Source organism: Anomaloglossus baeobatrachus, chromosome 10 (genome assembly GCF_048569485.1).
Source record: "Anomaloglossus baeobatrachus isolate aAnoBae1 chromosome 10, aAnoBae1.hap1, whole genome shotgun sequence".
NCBI lineage: Eukaryota > Metazoa > Chordata > Amphibia > Anura > Aromobatidae > Anomaloglossus > Anomaloglossus baeobatrachus.
The window spans coordinates 115888392-115903810 of record NC_134362.1 but is presented as its reverse complement, the minus strand read 5'-3'; the positions used below and the strand labels follow the sequence as shown (position 1 = coordinate 115903810).

The following is a 15419-nucleotide window of genomic DNA, read 5'->3' as shown; positions in this document are numbered from 1 at the left end:
CAGCCGCCAGGAATAGCCGCATCCATTAGGTGTGACAGTCCCGGGGGACTCTACCCAGCTCATCCCAAATTGCCCTGGTACGCTGGCAATCAAGGCAATAATGAGTTAATCAGGCCAGGCGTCTCCCCGAGATACCGTCCATCATTAAACTGAAAGTGAAAGTAAATAAACACACACAGCGAAAAATCCTTTATTTTGAATAAAAGACGAAAAAAACCACCCCGTTTCACCCCTTTATTAATCCCCAAATACCCCTCCAGGTCCGACGTAATCCACAAGACACTGTCAGCTCTGCTCCCTGAAGATGCAGCAGCACCATAGAACACCATCGCGCTGTATCAGCTCCACAAGCAATGAAGTGAATCGCGCGATCAGCAGAGACGTCAGCACTGCAGACTTCAAGATTACCAAATGTGCCTATCTTTATCAATAGAGTCAGTAGCTCAGAGGATGGAGCGCTCGCCTCAGAAGCATTAGATCGCGAGTTCTAATCCCAGTCCTGGTAAAGAATTTATTTATTTTTTTTATTTTTAATTTTAAAAAATAATTATTAGATATTTATAATTATAATTTAATTTAATTATGCACTGAGGGGAGGAGCTGGACATCACCTGTGAGCCGCGGGACACACCTCTAAAATCGGAGCAGTTCACGGAATGAGGCTGCATTGCTCTCTCTTCTCTCTCTTCTCTCTCTCTCTCTCTCTCCCTCTTTTTCTCTTTTTCTCTCTCTCGCTTTCTTTCTCTCTCTTTCTCTCTCTTTCTCTCTCTTTCTCTCTCTCTCCCTCTCTCTTTCTCTCTCTTTCTCTGTCTCTTTCTCGCTCTCTCTCTCTTTCTCTCTTTTTCTCTCTCTTTTTCTCTTTCTCCCCTCTCTCTCTCTCCCTCTTTTTCTCTCTCCTCTCTCTCTTCTCTCTCTTCTCCCTCTCTCTTCTCACTCTCTCTCTCTCCCCCTCTCTCTCCTCTCTCTCTCTTGTTCTCTCTTTTTCTCTCTCTCTCTTTTTCTCAGTCTCTCTTTTTCTCTTTTCCCTCTCTCTCTCGCTCTCTCTTCTCTCTCTTCTCTCTCTCTTTTCTCTCCTCTCTCTTCTCTCTCTTTCTCTCTTTTCTCTCTCTTTTTCTCTCTTCTCTCTCTCTCTCTTTTTCTCTCTCTCTCTTTTTCTCAGTCTCTCTTTTTCTCTTTTTCCCTCTCTCTCTCCTGTCTCCCTTCTCTCTCTCTCTCTCTCTCTCTCTCTCTCCTCTCTTCTCTCTCTCTCTTCTCTCTCCCTCTCTCTTCTCTTTTTTTCCCTCTCTCTTCTTTTTCCTCTCTCTCTCCTCTCTCTCTCTTCTCTCTCTTTTCTCTCCTCTCTCTCTTCTCTCTCTCTTTTCTGTCTCTTTCCTCTATCTTCTCTCTTCTTTTTCTCTCTCTCTTTCTCAGACCTGGCGATGATCAGCTGATGTGGTTACCTGACGGAATCAGCTGACACTATAAGTCGAGCGGTGAGGCCGGCTTTTTACCGCCTGGCCAGCTAAACTATCAGCTGATGCTGTCGGACAGGAGTCTGCACTGAAGTGTGTAGTTTTTTTTGTTTTTTTTCACTGATGCATCAGCTGATTGTATAAAAACCGTTTATACAATCAGTTGCTGTGTCATGTGATTCAGGCCCTTGAACCTAACACATCATCTGATCGCTTTGCCTTACAGCAAACCGATCAGATGATATTGGATCCGGATTGGACGACGCAGGACCCTTGACCCAGGATTACTGCGGAGGGGGGTTCTTTATTTCAATAAAGATGGAGTCACTAATTGTGTTGTGTTTTATTTCTAATAAAAATATTTTTCTGTGTGTTGTGTTTTTTTTTATCTGTACTAGAAATTCATGGTGGCCATGTGTAATATTGACATGACACCATGAATTTCGGGCTTAGGGCCAGTTGATAATATACAGCTAGCCCTAACCTCATTATTACCCAGCGAGCCACCAGTCACCAGGGCAGCTGGAAGAGTTGGATACAGCGCCAGAAGATGGCGCTTCCATGAAAGCGCCATTTTCTGGGGCGGCTGTGGACTGCAATTTGCAGCACGGGTGCCCAGAAAGTTTGGGCACCCTGAGCTGCGGATTCCAATCCCCAGCTGCCTAGTTGTACCTGGCTGAACACAAAAATTAGGAGAAGCCCACGTCATTTTTTTTTTTAGTTTTTTCATGAAATTCATGAAATAATTAAAATAAAGGGCTTCCCTATATTTTTGGTTCCCAGCAGGGTACAAATAGGCAGCTGGGGGTTGGGGCAGCCCGTAGCTGCCTGCAGTACTTGGCTAACATACAAAAATATGGCGAAGCCCACGTAATTTTTTTTGGGGGGGGGCAAAAAACTCCTGCATACAGTCCTGGATGGAGTATGCTGAGCCTTGTAGTTCTGCAGCTGCTGTCTGTATGGAGGAGAGCAGACAGCAGCTGCAGAATGACAAGGCTCAGCGTGCTCGATTCACTAGTGTATGCAGGAGAGCAGACAGCAGCCAATGAGATAATAGACACGTGAGTGGTCACATGCTTTTTTGACATCACGGAAGGTCCTATCATCAGTGCTAGTTACCGGAAGGATGCAGCGATTATCAGAAGGAAAAGCGGCGGGAGACAGAGTGCAGGACGCGTCGCGGGGACAGTTAAGTGTTATGGCAATGTTTATTAACTGTATGTGTACATTTATAATGTGTTTTTATGTGTTTGTGTTTGCCTGCCATTGGTTTCAATGGGGTTCTAAAGGTTCGTCGAGCCGTTCACCGAACCGAACTCGAACGCGGCCTCTGTTCTACGAACCGAACTGAACTCGAGCCTCTAGAGCATGGGTCCCCAATTCCAGTTCTCAAGGGCCGCCAACAGTGCATGTTTTCAGGATTTCCTTAGTATTGCACATGTGATAATTTAATCACCTGCACAGTTGATGATTCCAACACCCATGCAATGCTAAGGAAATCCTGAAAACATGCACTATTGGCGGCCCTCGAGGACTGGAGTTGGGGAACCCTGCTCTAGAGGCTCACTCATCTCTAATAAGGATCTACTAAAAACATCATTAGAAACATCATTTAATCGCATCACTTTTTCAACCCCTTACAGTAAAGATTTCCTCAAAATTAAAGAGATCTTCTTGAGATATATTCCTCTCCTGTACCAGGACGCAGATCTGGCTAATATATTATCAGATGGAGTGAATGTAGTTGCCATGAAAGCTAAAATGATTGGAAGTTTAATATCTCCTTCATCATTTTTCTCCTCTAAAACTGATACTAGTACCTGGTTAAATACGAAGGGCTCGTACAAGTGTGGTATTCCACGCTGTGGTCTCTGTAAGTACATAAGGAAAACCCAAACAATTACTTACGGTCTTGACAAAATCCATAAAATCCAACTTTTATTAATTGCTCCACAGCACATGTTATTTATAAAGCCACTTGTAATATATGTGTCAAAGACTACATAGGCTGTACATCAAGACTGCTTAGGAGACAAATTTCCAAGCACACCAACATATCATCACATCTTGACCCCATTACCAGCACCGATAAAAACAAATGATCCGTTTCAGGTTTAACCAAACATTTTTTGGATATCCACCAGGGAGATTTTCTTCTCTGAGTATCACAGGCATTGAATACGTACGTAAGTCTGTACATGGTGGAGATTGGTTTAAAATTCTACTCCAAACTGAAGCAAAATGGATCCTAAGAATGGACAGCAGATTCCCAGTAGGACTAAATTACCGTTCTGATCTCCATTACATACTATAATAATGCACATGTATCACTGACTCGATTGCATGCCACATCGCATTAATATTACTCAATTGGGCCACCCCCCCTTTTTTTTGCAGATTAAGAATTCCCATCTTTTGGAATACTGCTTCATATTCATCGCATTTGCACGATATACCACATATATGTCATGTGTGGTACTGGTGTTATTGTTGCAGGTGCAGCATGTTATGAATACATTAAAAAATTTTTTTACATATTTTTCTTTATATTTTTGTACATATTTTCTCATGACATACACTAATATTACATATGCCTTTATTCCTTTTCTATAGGCGATGTGGTATTGTACACGACTCACTGGATCTTGTGTGATGTTATTTTGCTTAAATTATTCACTAGAGCATGTTGCATATTCTTTAATGTTCATGTATCTTTTGTGCATACATATATATTTTTTGTATGTCTGTACTTTCATGCATATTTTCTATATCTCTGATCTGCTCTTATTATTACAGGCGCATACATTTCTATGCAGTTGAGATCAGTTTGAAATTTCTGCTCTGATCTAAAACACATTGCATCTTGTGAACGGATGTCTGATAAGATCTACGGTAGTTATTTTTCTGATCTCTACCGCATACTGCAATTTGTTACAATGTATGTTTTCACATACAAATGTATCATTGACTCACCTATATATTGCCCCACACTATATGCTCTTGATTATTAAAATTTGAAAGAAAGAGGTTACATACTATAGCATTACACATGTGCCACTGACTCGCCATTGAGTCGACCATCAGGGTTTTCGATAGGGGGTACTCTGTCGCCGGGACTACGGATACTTTACTCTCGATGGGGTTATCACACGTGGTCGGTCCTGGCTTCGTGCCCTGGGTGCTCACTCTGCGGCTGTGGAATGGGGTACAGGGATGATTTTGGGGATATACGTGACGCCACCTGTGGTGTCTGGTAAGCGGGATATACCAGCGCTGCCCACGGCCGACCTCTGAGGCGATGGTCACGGCAGCTTAAGATCTCTCAGCTCCCCACAGGTGGAGCTATTTTACCTCAGGACGGCGGGTCGCAGACCAGGAGGGAAGCGACCAAGTGGTGATGGCTGCCTTCTTCTCTGACGTCACAGGGTCCTGTTGAACGGCGGAGAGACGACACACCGACTCCACATCAGTTCAAACAAGTCCTTTTTTACTAGCATCTGGTTTGTTTCAAAAAGTTCACAGCAGAAACAGTTCGTTTACCAGAAGGCCAATGGTCACAAGTTTCGGAGGAGATTTAATAACAGAGTCTCTCTCTGAGGTAACCTTTCTTTCTCTCTTTCTCGGTCCCTGCTCTGAGGGCTCTGTGACTCCCTCTTTAACCCACTCGTTAGTAGAGATGAGCGAACCGGTCGTGGTTCGGCTCGAGTTCGGTTCGCCGAACGGAGGTCCCGTTCGAGTTCGGTTCGTCGAACGTTCGACGAACCGAACTCGACCCGCATAGGAAACAATGGCAGACATTCACAAACACAAAAACACTTAGAAAACACCCTCAAAGGTGTCCAAAAGGTGACAAACAACGCACAACACAAACACATGGGAAAGTGACAAGGACATATACTCATGCGAAAACAAAAGAGCTGGACAAGGAAAAAGAGGAGGACACACAGATATATGAATATATGCAAGGAAACGTCAATGCCATTATTGTGCAACTTGAGCCCTGCTCATTTTAGGCTTCCAATCTGGATAAATTGCCTGAGCTTGCCACTTACGCCTTGGGGATCTTGTCGTGTCCTGCAGCCAGCGTTCTCTCGGAACCTGTCTTCAGTGCTGCTGGGGGTCTGCTGGCAGATAAGCGCACGTGTCTGTCCACTGACAATGTGGACATGGCTCTCAGAGGACTTTTCTTCCCCTGGGTCATCCAGGGGAGGTGAAAGGCACACGTATTTTTGAGAGTGCTTCATGCAAAGCATCTGTTTCATTTTGAAAAGGGGGATCAAGTGATGCCAGTCAAGTGGGGTGTGTGTGGCCCAATTAGTGGAAACGAGGGAGACTGTGGTTGGAGTCCCCTCGCTTTTGAAAAAAGAACCAAGATGAACAAGTCATGGCTCTCAGAGGACTTTTCTTCCCCTGGGTCAGCCAGGGGAGGTGAAAGGCACACGTATTTTTGAGAGTGCTTCATGCAAAGCATCTGTTTCATTTTGAAAAGGGGGATCAAGTGATGCCAGTCAAGTGGGGTGTGTGTAGCCCAATTAGTGGAAACGAGGGAGACTGTGGTTGGAGTCCCCTCGCTGTGTTTTACATGATTTTCGAAGGGCATGACATGCCTAAGAGGTTGAGTTTCATCATCTGCAACTTGTTGGCAACACAAAGGCTGCCTTTACACCCTTTTGAGACCGAGGATTTTCGAGACCTTATGCCCATTGCAGTGCCCCAAGAGCCAATGGCCAGTCGTCACTCCTCAAAGAAAGGCGTGCCTGCGCTACCACAGCAGGTCGCACACAACCTCACCGATTCCTTGAGAAACTCTGTGTGTGACAGGGTGCATTTCAACACAGATACTTGGACCAGTAAGCATGGACAGGGGAGTTACATGTTGCTGACTGGGCACTGGGTAACTATGGTGAGAGATGGAGAAGGGTTTGCTGTACAAGTCTTGCCGTCCCCACGACTTGTGTGTCAATCCTTCCTCTGTATGTACAAGTTCCTCCACTGCTTCTGCCTCCTCAACCTCGTGTGGGTCCTCCACCTCGGCCCAAACCCTGTGTGGTCAGGCCACCCTTCCTTGTAACTGCGCCCAAGGAATCCCACACACCTCCTTACTATGCTGGCAGCAGAGCTCAAGGCCATCAGGCGGTCAAATGTTTAATTTGAAATGTAGGGGAAATGTGAGACACCGCTGAGGAATTGTGGACGGTTAGCTCTGGAGAGTGCGACCGAGTTTCATCAATGGTTGTCTACACTCAACCAGCAGTCAGGGAAGGTCGGGTGCGACAATGATGCAAACCAGTCTGCGACCCTTCTTCAGGGCAATGTGACACACGTGCCTTGTATGGCTCACATGTTGAACCTGGTTGTCCAGCAATTTTTAAAACACTATCCCGGCCTACATGGCCTTCTGCAGAGAGCACGGTCTAACGCCTGCCTGGATCGACACACTCAGATGGGCTGTAAAGGATAGGCTAGAGGCAAGCCACTCACCAAGCTGGACACCCAGAACCCTGAAACTCTTTAACCCCTATACAGTGATTTGGAATTACACAGGACCCAAGTTGATCAATACCTGTGGAAGGCTGCAGTTCCAGAGAATAGTAGTCATGCAGGGTCAAAAATATTAATTGAGGAAGAGGAACAGAATGGGATGGCCAGGACTTAATCAGAAAACAAGCAGAGGTGAAATGCGGATTGGCCAATGAGGTACATAAACAGCAAGCAGGAAAAGTAGTCAGGTAACAAGCACACAAACTCATAAAACTGAACTGGGGAAACAGTAACAAGAGGTTCATAGCTTTGTCTGGCAGTGGTCTGCAGACAGGAGGGGCCTAAAAAAGGGTGTGGTGTCTTCCCATTGGTTGTAGCTGAATGATGGTACTTCATCTGTGAGATACCCACCACTTACTTTCAGCCTGTGGTTCTGTATCTGTCTAGGTAACGCAACCCAGTGGGTGACCATAACCTGCGTCCACCTGCGCCGCAGGCATCGACTCCTTTCCCATCATCAGCACTATGCACGAAAGGAACACGTTGTCACCTGGCGACCGGAGTACAAATTGATTGAGTGGACTACGTTGGTGACTTAACAGCCGTGTGCGGCAATGATGCAAACCTGTCTGCGGCCCTTCGTCAGGGCAATGTGACACACGTGCCTTGTATGGCTCATGTTTTGAATCTGATTCTCCAGCAATTTTTAAAATACCATCCCGGCCTACATGGCCTTGTGCAGCGGGCACGCTGCTATGTGCTCACTTTCATCCTTCGCACCCAGCAACTCAACAACTTTCATCGCTCCTGAAGTCTTAGGGTCTGGCGGTTAAACGCCGGAAATGCGATGTTCCGACACGCAGGAATTGGAATCTGCACATGTTGCAGCGTGTGTGGCAGCACCGCAGAGCCCTGCTGAAATACGGTATGATGTATACCCTGGGCTAACATGATCCAGAGGTGGTGCAAATCACGCTGCTGGAGTGGTGTCAGATCAAGGACCTATGCACCCTTCTACACAGTTTACAAATGTTGACGAAGATGTTTAGCACTGGCGATGCCATTCTCAGCGTGACAATTCTGGTCATCTACAAGATGGAGCACACTGTAAGCATTATTCGGAGTCAAGTGTTGGTCCAAGAGGAAGGGGAGGAAGTACAGGAGGAGTCATATGCAGAAGGGATAATAAGATCTACAAGGTCCATACGGTGAGCGGCACCTAGGCGGCAGTCATGGTGGGGGATAGGGATTAACAAGGGCGCATAGTATCAGCAAAAATTGTTGAGGAAGGTGCAGGAGCCCCTGAAGAAGTGGAGGACGAACTTGCGATGGGCATGGAAGACTCAGCTGATGAGTGAGAGCTTGCTCACATTTCGGTTGTGCGAGGTTGAGGGGAGAGGGCAGAGGAAGGGGGCACGATTCTCACCTCTCTGCACAAGACACATGAGCGCCTTCTTGCTGCACTACCTACAACATGACCCTCGGATTGTACGAATTCGAAGTAATGCTAACTACTGGGTTGCCACACTGTTAGATCCCCGGTACAAGACAAAATTTGGCGAAATAATTCCTGCCATAGAAAGGGACGCACGTATACAGGAGTATAAAAAGAAGAAGGTGGTACGGATTCTTAGATCTGCTTTTCCAGTAAACACCAGTGCTGCACAGAGTGAATCTCAATGCTTTGTCATGGATAGGAGGAAATGGTCCACATCTGAGGGACCGAGGGCTGGCTGCTGTGCTGAGATGGCATTGAGTACGGTGTCCCTGCAGAGTTGCACTTTTGGTCATATACCAAATGAGTTGAAAAAGGACAAATGCTGGTGGAAAGGGGAACAGGTGTGTTGGAAAGGGGAAAAAAGTTTTTGTCCGTGGGTTTGTTGGTTAAGCAAAAGTAACATTTGATGAAGAAACACCATCTGTTACGGTGGGACTGGCAGATTTGGATAAGGTGGTATATACTATGTTACCGCTATATAACGAAAATTAATAAGAAAAGAAAGAGAAAGGTATATATCCCCATCAGCAGTCAGTGTCCACCGTGCTCCCAGATGGAAAAGGAGAGGTTTGCAACTGGAAGGTTAGGTGGAGGATACAGAGCTGTGTGGCTATGAAACTAATAGTTGCCTGAACCAAGTTAGACGCCACTCGGATCTGGAGACTGGGAGCCCTGTTAGCGTCACAGGGTCCACACGCCCATCCAGCCCAGGAACTCCCTGTTAACATCACAGGGGCCATTGAGTACGCTGACCATGTGCATTGGGGCCACACCTGTGGACAGCAGGCGCATCAGCAGCAGCAGGCCTGTTAATGCCACTGGGCTGCACAAGCAGGACTTGTAGGACAGGAGCTGGTCTTAACCGTTCTGCGTTACCAACTGTGGTGGCGGCCTGCATCGACACCCTATCCCTGCCTACCTCTGGCCTAAAGCCGCAATGGGTTCAACACATGGAGGTGTGCTCTTTTGGAGCATAATAGAAGACTGCGCACCTCCTTGTTGGCTCCAGCCCGTTTTATAACCTGGGTCCGCCCCAAACCAGGGTGGACCACAATGCACCTCCTAGAGACAAAAGCAGAGTGACACGTCATGAGTGGCATAACTAGCGTCCTATTTGGAACCGCAACTTCAATAATGACCTCATGGCTGCCACGACACAAACACCTCACCAGTCATCGTCTGACAATAATAATGAGGTGACAAGTCATAGGGGCGGGCCTCTGCAAGCCATTTGGGAGTGGCCTGGCCACATTGTCAGGACACCTGATGCCCTGTGGTCTATATGGGCCCCCCACATCAGGGGCAGGGCCAAAGAGTTCATTACCGGACATAGTCTCTGATGCAGTAAGTGCCTGAGCATGCTCAGTAGCATGAAATATGACTCGCCCACCCCAGGGCTATGGAACACCCGGTGCCGGGCCGGACTAGTCCGGGGGTAGCCAGTGGTGGCGGGGCTCGCTCCGTGGCCCTGGTGGGTGTCAGTTAAATATGGCTGATGACTTGGTGATGAATAAAGTTTGTGTTCGTGACTAGAGATGAGCGAACCGGTCGCGGTTCGGCTCGAGGTCGGTTCGCCGAACGGAGCTCCTGTTCGAGTTCGGTTCGTCGAACGTACGACGAACCGAACTCGAACTGCATAGAAAACAATGGCAGGCAATCACAAACACATAAAAACACCTAGAAAACACCCTCAAAGGTGTCCAAAAGGTGACAAACAACTCACAACACAAACACATGGGAAAGTGACAAGGACAAATTCTCATGTGAAAACAAAACAGCATTACGAGGAAAAAGAGGACGAGACACAGATATAGGCATGGCATGCCCTTCTAAAATCATGTAAAACACCGCAAGGTGACTCCAAGCGGAGTTTCCCTTTTTTCCAAAAATTGGGACACACAGACACCTTATCAGTGGCAGCACTTGTGCCCTAGTTGCAAACAGGATGTTTTGATTTGCATCAAGCACATTCAAAAATTTGCCATACTTAACCGTCCCCAGGATGACACCGGGGTAGGTAGCAAAGTCTTTCCTGATCCCAGCTCTGTTCATCTTGGATCATTTTTAAAAAACACAGCAAGCAAGGGTTACTCCAAGCGGAGTCTCCCTTTTTTTCCAAAAATTGGGCCACACAGACACATTACCAGTGGCAGCACTTGTGCCCTAGTTGAAAACAGGATGTTTTGATTTGCATCAAGCACATTCAAAAATACGCTATTCTTAACCGTCCCCAGGATGACACCGGGGTAGGTAGCAAAGTCTTTCCTGATCCCAGCTCTGTTCATCTTGGATCATTTTTAAAAAACACAGCAAGCAAGGGTTACTCCAAGCGGAGTCTCCCTTTTTTTTCCAAAAATTGGGCCACACAGACACCTTATCAGTGGCAGCACTTGTGCCCTAGTTGCAAACAGGATGTTTTGATTTGCATCAAGCACATTCAAAAATACGCTATTCTTAACCGTCCCCAGGATGACACCGGGGTAGGTAGCAAAGTCTTTCCTGATCCCAGCTCTGTTCCTCTTGGATCATTTTTAAAAAACACAGCAAGCAAGGGTTACTCCAAGCGGAGTCTAGCTTTTTTTCCAAAAATTGGGCCACACAGACACCTTATCAGTGGCAGCATTTGTGCCCTAGTTGCAAACAGGATGTTTTGATTTGCATCAGGCACATTCAAAAATACGCTATTCTTAACCGTCCCCAGGATGACACCGGGGTAGGTAGCAAAGTCTTTCCTGATCCCAGCTCTGTTCATCTTGGATCATTTTTAAAAAACACAGCAAGCAAGGGTTACTCCAAGCGGAGTCTCCCTTTTTTTCCAAAAATTGGGCCATACAGACACCTTATCATTGGCAGCACTTGTGCCCTAGTTGCAAACAGGATGTTTTGATTTGCATCAAGCACATTCAAAAATACGCTATTCTTAACCGTCCCCAGGATGACACCGGGGTATGTAGCAAAGTCTTTCCTGATCCCAGCTCTGTTCATCTTGGATCATTTTTAAAAAACACAGCAAGCAAGGGTTACTCCAAGCGGAGTCTCCCTTTTTTTTCCAAAAATTGGGCCACACAGACACCTTATCAGTGGCAGCACTTGTGCCCTAGTTGCAAACAGGATGTTTTGATTTGCATCAGGCACATTCAAAAATACGCTATTCTTAACCGTCCCTAGGATGACACCGGGGTAGGTAGCAAAGTCTTTCCTGATCCCAGCTCTGTTCATCTTGGATCATTTTTAAAAAACACAGCAAGCAAGGGTTACTCCAAGCGGAGTCTCCCTTTTTTTCCAAAAATTGGGCCATACAGACACCTTATCAGTGGCAGCACTTGTGCCCTAGTTGCAAACAGGATGTTTTGATTTGCATCAAGCACATTCAAAAATACGCTATTCTTAACCGTCCCCAGGATGACACCGGGGTAGGTAGCAAAGTCTTTCCTGATCCCAGCTCTGTTCATCTTGGATCATTTTTAAAAAACACAGAAAGCAAGGGTTACTCCAAGCGGAGTCTCCCTTTTTTTCCAAAAATTGGGCCACACAGACACCTTATCAGTGGCAGCACTTGTGCCCTAGTTGCAAACAGGATGTTTTGATTTGCATCAAGCACACTCAAAAATACGCTATTCTTAACCGTCCCCAGGATGACACCGGGGTAGGTAGCAAAGTCTTTCCTGATCCCAGCTCTGTTCATCTTGGATCATTTTTAAAAAACACAGCAAGCAAGGGTTACTCCAAGCGGAGTCTCCCTTTTTTTTCCAAAAATTGGGCCACACAGACACATTATCAGTGGCAGCACTTGTGCCCTAGTTGCAAACAGGATGTTTTGATTTGCATCAAGCACATTCAAAAATACGCTATTCTTAACCGTCCGCAGGATGACACCGGGGTAGGTAGCAAAGTCTTTCCTGATCCCAGCTCTGTTCATTTTGGATCATTTTTAAAAAACACAGCAAGCAAGGGTTACTCCAAGCGGAGTCTCCCTTTTTTTCCAAAAATTGGGCCACACAGACACCTTATCAGTGGCAGCACTTGTGCCCTAGTTGCAAACAGGATGTTTTGATTTGCATCAAGCACATTCCAAATCCACAAGCATTTACTCTCCCCAGGATAACACAGGGGTAGTAAATTCCTGGTGGATCCACGACTTGTTCATTTTGATGAACGTTAGTCTGTCCACATTGTCACTGGACAGACGCGTGCGCTTATCTGTCAGCACACACCCAGCAGCACTGAAGACACGTTCAGAGACAACGCTGGCAGCTGGACACGACAAAATCTCCAAGGCATATCTGGAGAGCTCTGGCCATTTTTCAAGATTTGAAGCCCAAAATGAGCAAGGCTCCATTTGCAAAGCCATGGCATCAATGTTCATTTGGAGATACTCCTGTATCATCCGCTCCAGCCGTTGACTATGTGTCAGACTTGTTGTCTCTGGTGGCCTTGCAAAGGAGGGTCTAAAAAAATTATGAAAAGATTCCATAAAATTGCTGTTACCAGCACCAGATACAGTCCTACTGGTACGGGTAGACTGTTGAAGATGACGAGACCGTCCCATGTTTGTCAAGTTACAACTGGGAGAATCACTCCCTGCACCTGCACGGTTGTTTGGTGGAAAAGCCGAGCTAAGATCGAGTAACAGCTTCTGCTGATACTCCTGCATACGTGCGTCCCTTTCTATGGCTGGAATTATGTCACAAAATTTGGACTTGTACCGGGGATCTAATAGTGTGGCAAGCCAGTAGTCATCATCACTTCTAATTTTGACAATACGAGGGTCATGTTGGAGGTAGTCCAACAAGAAGGCACTCATGTGTCTTTCGCAGCCATGTGGACCAAGTCCACGCTGTGTTTGTGGCATAGAGGTGCTACCCGTTCTTTCTTCCTCTGACATCTCCCCCCAACCTCTTTCAACTGAAATTTGACCAAGGTCTCCCTCATCTGCTGAGTCTTCCATGTCCATGGACAGTTCGTCCTCCATTTCTTCATGTTCTCCTGCACCTTCCTCAAAATTTCGCCTGCTACTATGCGCCCTTGTTGATCCCTGTCCCCCATGGTCCCATGCCTGCTGCGTTGGTGATGATGAACGTCTGGACCTTGGTGATGTTGTTGTCCCTTGCGCATATGAATCCTCCTGTAGTTTCTCCCCTTACTGTTGTCCCACCCCCTGACTCCGAATAGTGTTTAGCGTGTGCTCCATCATGTAAATGACTGGAATTGTCATGCTGATAATGGCATTTTCAGTGCTAAACATATTCGTCGCCATGTCGAAACTGTGCAGAAGGGTGCATAGGTCCTTGATCTGAGACCACTCCATCAGGGTGATCTGCCCCACCTCTGCATCTCGTTGGCCCAGGCTATACGTCATGACGTATTGCACCAGGGCCCGGCGGTGCTGCCACAGTCGCTGTAACATGTGGAGAGTCGAATTCCAGCGTGTCGCCACATCGCATTTCAGGCGATGAACCGGCAGGCCGAAAGACTTCTGGAGAGATGCAAGTCGCTCAGCTGCGGCGGTTGAACAGCGGAAGTGAGCAGACAGTTTTCGTGCCCTGGTCAGAAGGCCATCTAGGCCGGGATAGTGTGTTAAGAATTGCTGGACGACAAGGTTCAACACGTGAGCCATACAAGGCACGTGTGTCACCTTGCCCAGGCGAAGGGCCGCACCCAGGTTTGCAGCATTGTCGCACACGGCCTTACCAGGCTGCAGGTTGAGTGGAGACAACCATTTATTAAACTCTGACCGCAGAGCTGACCACAACTCCTCAGCTGTGTGACTCCTATTCCCAAGACATGTCAAGCTAAAAACCGCCTGATGCCGTTGCACTCTGCTGCCAGCATAGTAATGAGGGGTGCGTGATTCCATCTGCGCAGTGAGAACGCTGGTGGCCTGACCAGGCAGGCTTGGGGCGGAGGTGGAGGACCCAGATGAGGTGGAGGAGGCAGAAGCAGTGGCGGAACTTGGACAGACAGAGGATTGATACACAAGTCGTGGGGACGGCAAGACTTGTGCAGCAGACCCTTCACCATCTATCACCATAGTTACCCAGTGCCCAGTCAGCGACATGTAACGTCCCTGTCCATGCTTACTGGTCTAAGTATCGGTGGTGAAATGCACCCGTTCACACACAGAGTTTCTCAAGGAAGCGGTGATGTTGTGTGCGACATGCTGGTGTAGCGCGGGCACAGCTTTCTTAGAGAAGTAGTGGCTACTAGGCATCTGGTACTGGGGCACAGCGACAGACATAAGGTCTCTAAAATCCTGTGTGTCCACTAGGCGGAAAGGCAGCATTTCGGTAGCCAAGAGCTTACAGAGGGATAGAGTCAACCTCTTAGCTTTGTCATGGGTCGCAGGAAATGGCCTTTTATTTGACCACATCTGAGGGACAGAGATCTTGCTGCTGTGTGTAGGGTGTCCCTGGAAAAATGCAGGTTTGTGAGGAAAGTGCAGGCGGTGACATGATGTTGCCTTCATCCAACGTTGGTGCTATCGATGTCTGAGAGAGCTGTACACACTCACTTGTTTCCCCTTCCAAACCAAATGACGACCTACCAAGCAAAGTGCCTGTTGCGGTTACAGTGGTGGAAGTTGTGCGTGGAAAACCAGGTGTGACAGCTGTCCCCACAGTCCTAGAAGATGAAGAGCGCGCGGATGCACTGGAAGGGGCAGGCCATGGATGGTTCTCTCCGCTAGGCCGCATTGCAGCACGGTGAGCTTCCCACCGGGACCTATGATATTTATTCATGTGACGATTCATGGAAGAAGTTGTCAAACTGCTGAGGTTTTGACCTCTACTAACAGAATCACGACAAATTTTACACATCACATAATTTGGGCGATCTTTTTCTATGTCAAAAAATGACCAGGCTAGGCAAGGCTTAGAGGGCATGCGACCTGCTGAGCCCCCCCGACTAGTGCTCAGAGGCAGAGTGGTGGCTGAGGATGCAGTTGTAGACGTGCTACCAGTGCTCCGACTCTGTCCAGGAAGGCGCAAGAT

At 47.2% G+C, this 15419-nt stretch overlaps 1 protein-coding gene across 2 annotated transcripts in view; it reads left to right on the top strand.

Annotated features, from left to right (window-relative positions):
* Nucleotides 1-15419, top strand: part of SPON1 (spondin 1) — a 2596838-nt gene that overhangs the window by 2496323 nt on the left and 85096 nt on the right. The gene's annotated exons all lie outside the window — the stretch shown is intronic.